This window comes from Ixodes scapularis, unplaced genomic scaffold, assembly GCF_016920785.2.
Source record: "Ixodes scapularis isolate PalLabHiFi unplaced genomic scaffold, ASM1692078v2 PGA_scaffold7__128_contigs__length_106722199, whole genome shotgun sequence".
NCBI lineage: Eukaryota > Metazoa > Arthropoda > Arachnida > Ixodida > Ixodidae > Ixodes > Ixodes scapularis.
The window spans coordinates 54,181,633-54,187,632 of record NW_024609882.1 but is presented as its reverse complement, the minus strand read 5'-3'; the positions used below and the strand labels follow the sequence as shown (position 1 = coordinate 54,187,632).

Genomic DNA, 6,000 nt, shown 5'->3' with positions numbered 1-6,000 from the left:
GTTTTCCAGCGCACCTCGACCGCACGAGCCACTGCCTGTCATAGAGGAATGGCGAATGCCAAGGGTACCCTTTGGGACTACTGCGAGTCCATTTCTACTTGCAGCGACCCTACGCCATCACCTGGAATCTGCGAGAGACCAGAGGAAACCCATCACAGATACTCTACTTCGCTCGTTCTACGTTGATGACATGCTGACAGGAGCGACAAACGCGGAAGAAGCCGCGAATCTCGCAAGCGGTGCGAAAAGGCTCCTCCAAGAGGCTGGAATGGAGCTTCGCAAATGGAGCACAAATTGTCCTTACCTCCAGCAAACCTTTGATCAGCAAGAAGGCGGTAATGAGAGAGCGTGCAAAGACACGCCTATTCACTCACACGCAATAACTAAGGTTCTAGGTCTGGTCTGGGACAGAACGGCTGATTCTTTTACTTTCTCAGGTGTGCACTTGCTCAGTATACTCAACTCTAACCGAAATACGAAGCGCTCCGTGCTGCAAGCTTCTGCTCAAATTTTAGATCCTCTTGGATTCCTTGCCCCCTACGTCATCCGGGTGAAGATGCTGTTCCAGCGAATGTGGCAGCGAGGAGTAGGATGGGACGATGAGCTGCCAGATGACCTACGTGAAGAATGGACGGCGTGGTCCACCGAATTGAGAGATCTGGGGTTAGTCACAACACCGAGATGTCTCCTGCGAATGTTTGGGAAACTGAATTCTTTGCAACTACATATATTCACCGACGCCAGTCCTAGCGCATACGGGGCCTGTGCATACTTGCGCGTCGTGAACAGCACAGGAGATGTTATCGTGACTTTAATTATTGCGAAAGCCAGAGTTGCTCCTCTCAAGACGCTGTCCCTGCCGCGTCTCGAATTGATGGGAGCACTATTGGGAGCTCGACTTGATGTATTCTTGCGAACAAACGTATTTCACACTGGCATCGAAGTATGGCACTGGACGGGCTCCATGATAACGCTGGGTTGGATCAGGGGATCTTCGACAGATTGGAAACCATTCGTATGCAACCGCGTAACGGAAATCCAAACCAAGAGTCATCCCTCCAGCTGGCACCACTGTCCTGGTAGCATGAATCCGGCTGACTTGATGACTAGAAGAAAGACCGTGAGGCAGCTCAGTGTTCACGATGAATGGTGGTTCGGACCAGATTGGCTTAGGCGTGACCTGGAACACTGGCCTCCTGCGGCGTCTCCAGCCAATGGTCTGCCAAGCGAGATCGAAGCAGAAAGACGACATAAAGTGAATGTCTTGCTCAACGATGCAAGTGTACCTAACCCGCTTCTGACTTTGGAGAACTTTGGAAGCTACACGGGGATGCTGCGGGTCACGGCTTGGGTCCTGCGCTTCGTCCAAAATTGTCGACTACCGACAGAGTCAACGGAGCTCTCATTGTCGGCAGCGGAAATTCGAGACGCAGAGCACTTGTGGATCAAACATGCTCAGCATGAATGCTTTGATGCTGAGGTTCGTGCCCTCTCCCGAAGTGAAGAAATCTCGGCGAGATCAAAGATAAAGGATCTACAACCTTTCATTGACGAGACTTGCGTTATGCGGATCCGGGGTCGATTACAGCACGCCTTACTTCCAGAGGGTGCTAGGCATCCCATTATTCTACCGAGAGATCATCACCTGAGTGAGCTAGTAGCCGCCTCAGCCCATCAGCGCACCTTGCATGGAGGCGTTCAGGCGACGATGATGGAGTTATGTGAGAGGTTTTGGCTGCTCAGCGCCCGGAGAACGGTAAAGGCGGTGATCAGCCAGTGTCGAGTATGCCGACGCTTTTCTGCGCAGCCAGCCAGTGCACCAGTCGCACCGCTATCGCTGGACGGAGTCCACGAGGGTCACCCATTCCAAGTCGTAGGAGTCGATTTTGCGGGACCTTTGTTCGTCAAGACCGACGGTGACGACGTAAAGGCGTACATTGCCCTTTTCACTTGCGCAACCACTCGAGCTGTACACCTAGAGCTCGTCTCTTCCGTAGCCACGACACCCCGGCTTCTGGCCCTTCGACGCTTTGTGGCTCGTAGAGGAATACCGAGCACGATTTACAGTGATAATGCTCTTACGTTCAAAAGGGCTGCGAAAGACTTGAGGGCTGTGTGGGAAATGATGCGCAACCCAGTGTTGCAGGATTACTGCAGCTCTCAGCGAATCACGTGGAAGTTCATCGTGGAGAGAGCGGCATGGGGGGGGGGGGGGCTGGTAGGAGCGACTGGTGCGTTCGGTAAAGGTCTGCCTCCGAAAGGTTCTTGGACGGCAGAGCCTATCGCTCGAGGAGCTGACGAATATCTTGGTTGACGTTGAGGCTAAAGTAAGCTCGCGGCCCTTGATATACCTCCACGTAGATCCTGGCGAGCCGGGAGCCTTGACGCCAGCACATTTGCTCATCGGGAGAAGTCTGACCACTCTACCCGAGGTGGAACCGCCCCAGGCGTCATCTAAGGATACCCTTTCCCGCCGCTGGAAATATCGGCAGCGCCTCATGGACCAATTCTGGAAACGTTGGAAGCAAGAATATCTCCAAGAGCTTCGCTCAGCACATCTCGCCCGACCCGCTGACAACTGTACACCGAAAGTTGGGGACGCAGTTTTGCTGCACGATGACAACACCCCGCGTCACCTGTGGAGAACCGTCCGCGTCATCGAGGTCTTTCACGGTAGAGATGGCCACGTGCGATCCTGCGCATTCAGGTTACCCTCGCGTACATGCACATGAAGGCCCGTGCAGCTGCTCTACCCATTGGAGACCTGGTGATCAAATGAGCGGCTTGCTCATTTGGGGGGGGGGGGGGGGGGGGCAGTGTGTTGCGCCTTCAGGGCGCAACACACTCCCCCCCTCAAGGCGCAATGTTGCGCCTTGAGGGCGCTCGTAGGGGAAAGGAACAGGACGACCCAGCTCTGGTGAACGATTTACTTCAACTTCCTCTTTTCTCCTTCCCGCTCCCATGCCCGCGCGCTAGGAAAGATCGGTTAAACCTTAATTTTCAACACAATCCTTTGTCAAGTGCCATCACAAGATCATAGTGATTTTCCGGGACGAAAACTGATAATGCTTTCTCTGTTTTCAACGCGGCTCTGCATTTGTGGCACTTCAGCTTCTTCAGCGTGAGATGGACCGCAAATCCTACCACGTAGACCAAGTCAGGCAGGACATCTTTTACCTTCGTGAGCGCTTCTTCAGACACTACTACGTTGCGACGGGGCCGTGGAGAATCTGTGCGTTTGTAAAGATCTTCACATTGCTGGTTTCGTCACTGCCTCTTTTGGAAGCTGTAGCAATCTTCGGCATTGTGACTTGGAGGCGCAGTTTGTGTTCCGCTTCAAATGCCTGCCAAGTCGAGACCTGATATTGGGCACCAGCCAGTTTTCTGTATTTTGCAAAACCTGCTTCTAATCTGTCAGTCTGCATCTTCTCTAGGACGACGTAGGACAGCTCTTGTTTATCAAACCAGAATGTGGTAACCTCAAAGAGTGCCCGAGTTGTTTGATGGAGAGCACCATGGGTGTCACTTGTGAGCTTGCCGTCATCAAGACCCTTTCTTCTCCAGGCGTCCAGCGTCTGAGAACTTGTGCATGAACTCCACCTTCAGATTGTTCCCTAGTAGAACACTGGTTCTTAAAATGCGTCCCTTTTTGCGATTCGTTTTTATTTAGCCTTTAACATTTACAATCTTCCACCATTTGAGTGTAATTTCGACGAAAGTTGCTGTTTGCTCACTGTGTGGAAGGTCCAAATGGAATCCCACGAAACTAAGTGCATGAGGCAGGGACTCATGGAAGATCTATAGAGTAAGTCTCACATCCTATCGTTCGAGGCTCGATGGAATAAAAGCATTCCTTTAAACACTGTGGCCGTAGCGCAGGACCTGTTCGCAATTCAAGTTGCAACCCTCCCCGATGGTTTCAAAAGAAGCCTGCAGCATGAGCTCCCCTGTCGGCTTCTCAAACTCAAGAATGTAAAAGCAAAGGCGGTCATTCGTTTGCTTGAGCCGATTGTTTCAAATGCACTTGACGATGTGTGCACAGTGACTGACAAAGAACAGCGCCCGTCAGGGTCAAGGGGGGTGTGGATAGCAAACTTGAGGTTTCCCTAGGGGAGGGGAGGTCATAAAATAGGACATTACTTTTTTGTTGATGAAGCCATTGTCACCGACGACAGACATATCCCGGTAGCCAATCTTCTCCACCTGACTTATCACGTGTCTTAGGAACGTGCGTAGAAATTTAGAGTCCACTATATGCACGTAAACAATGTGGGCTACTTCCATAAACTTGCACGTGGGGTATTGAACCATGAATACCAGCGCGCTGTTGGCCGGATTGTAGAATTGAACGCCGCACCGGTGATACTTCCGCATTAAGGATCAGAAAAGTAATTGTGGGATGATATGCATCGAACAAGGTTAAACCCTTTCTTGATAACCAGCGATCGCTTTGGCACGCGCGGTATGTAAGTTGCCAATGACATAGCAGGCGCTTACGGCGTGCACTCTACAAGCCACCTCAAATAACACAATAAACACATTCTTAATTCCTCACGCAGCCTGGTTTAGTGTCAATCATTACATTCGCGACGAAGGAAAAGAAGCAGCGGAGTGCGGTGCGGCCGTGGGACTTTGTCGATTCGTGATTGAATCCGCGAGTTTGATTTTGAAAATGGTTCTTTTTGGGAAAATGTGGAACGCGTGGAATTATGTTGTGCAGCAAACAGACTGATAACCAACGCCGACAAGAGGACCCCATTGCTGAGTGCCTGTGGCCAAGAGATCTGTTCGTTGATATCAATGCTCGTCAAACTGCTTCTGCCTGCGAATGTGGATTAGCGGACCACCGTCGACGCCGCTAAGAACCACGTCAGACCACGTCAAACGCAGGCCATAACTGTGCGCAAGGTACGTCTTTTCCAAGCGAGAGCAACATCACAGAGAAACACTTGCGAGCTGCATTACGGAAGTTCCTAAATTGGCAAAAAATTATGGGTTCGCCGAAAACCATTTTTCACATATCATTATGCTGCACGACAAATAGCTTCTTGGAATGGCTCAAGTTGTAGTTCTCCAACGTCTACTTACAGAAAAATATTGACCGTTGAGGCTGCATATGAATTGGCAGTGACGAAAGAAACCACAGGAAAACAACGGAATTAAAGGAATAAAAAGAGGAGCGAAGAAGAAAGTAAAATAAACGTGACCACTCGATTCGGTTCGCCAAGGAAGAACAGAAGCCGGTTGAAAAAGGCAGATGACACGTGTTGCTGTCATCGCTGCCGGGGTTATCGTGACCCAGATTGGTGGAAGTTCTGGAACGCGATTAGCTTCGCTTGCTCAAGAAGGGGACACATAGCAAGATTGTGCAAGGCAAAGGGCAACATACAATCCATTCATCAAGTAGAACACTGTTCAACCGTTGAAGCGTTCTCTATGCATGACTATAATAAAGACGGTGCAAATACTTGGCGAAAACATGACAATGAAAGCTGACCCTGCTGCTGCACACTCGATCATTTGCGAAAAGAAATTCAAGAATTTGAAGGCGCATCAAAAAGTAGTTTTCGAAGCTCCGGACACGCAGCTAGTCACGAGGACCAGATAAGGCATCAAGGTATTAGGGAAAGCCATGTTGCCGGTCGGGGCAGAAGGGACGACTTTAATTTTACCATTGCTGGTAGTCGCGAACAAGGCAAGCAGAGTGATGGGCCCAGATTGATTTGCGGCACTGGAAATTCAAGTGATGGGCCTGCACGGAAGCGCCAACACCCAATAGATCAGTGTTCCCAGATTCCCAAACGTCTTCGGAGAGTTTTTTCAAGGAGCTTCAAAACCACCAAGTGGCATCGACCTGAAGGAAAGTGCACATCAAAGGTTTCTGAAATGGCGAAGCGTACCTTCTGCTTTCGAGGGTTACGCGTGTGCCGATCTGGGCACGCTGCAAGACCAAAGGTTCCTTGAACCCACAGAGTTGGCCGGGTTGGCCACTCCTATAGT

General features: G+C 50.7%; 1 pseudogene; it reads right to left on the bottom strand.

Annotated features, from left to right (window-relative positions):
• Nucleotides 1–511: 511 nt before the first annotated feature.
• The window catches only part of LOC115311775, a 90,392-nt pseudogene continuing 84,903 nt past the window's right edge, over nt 512–6,000 (bottom strand).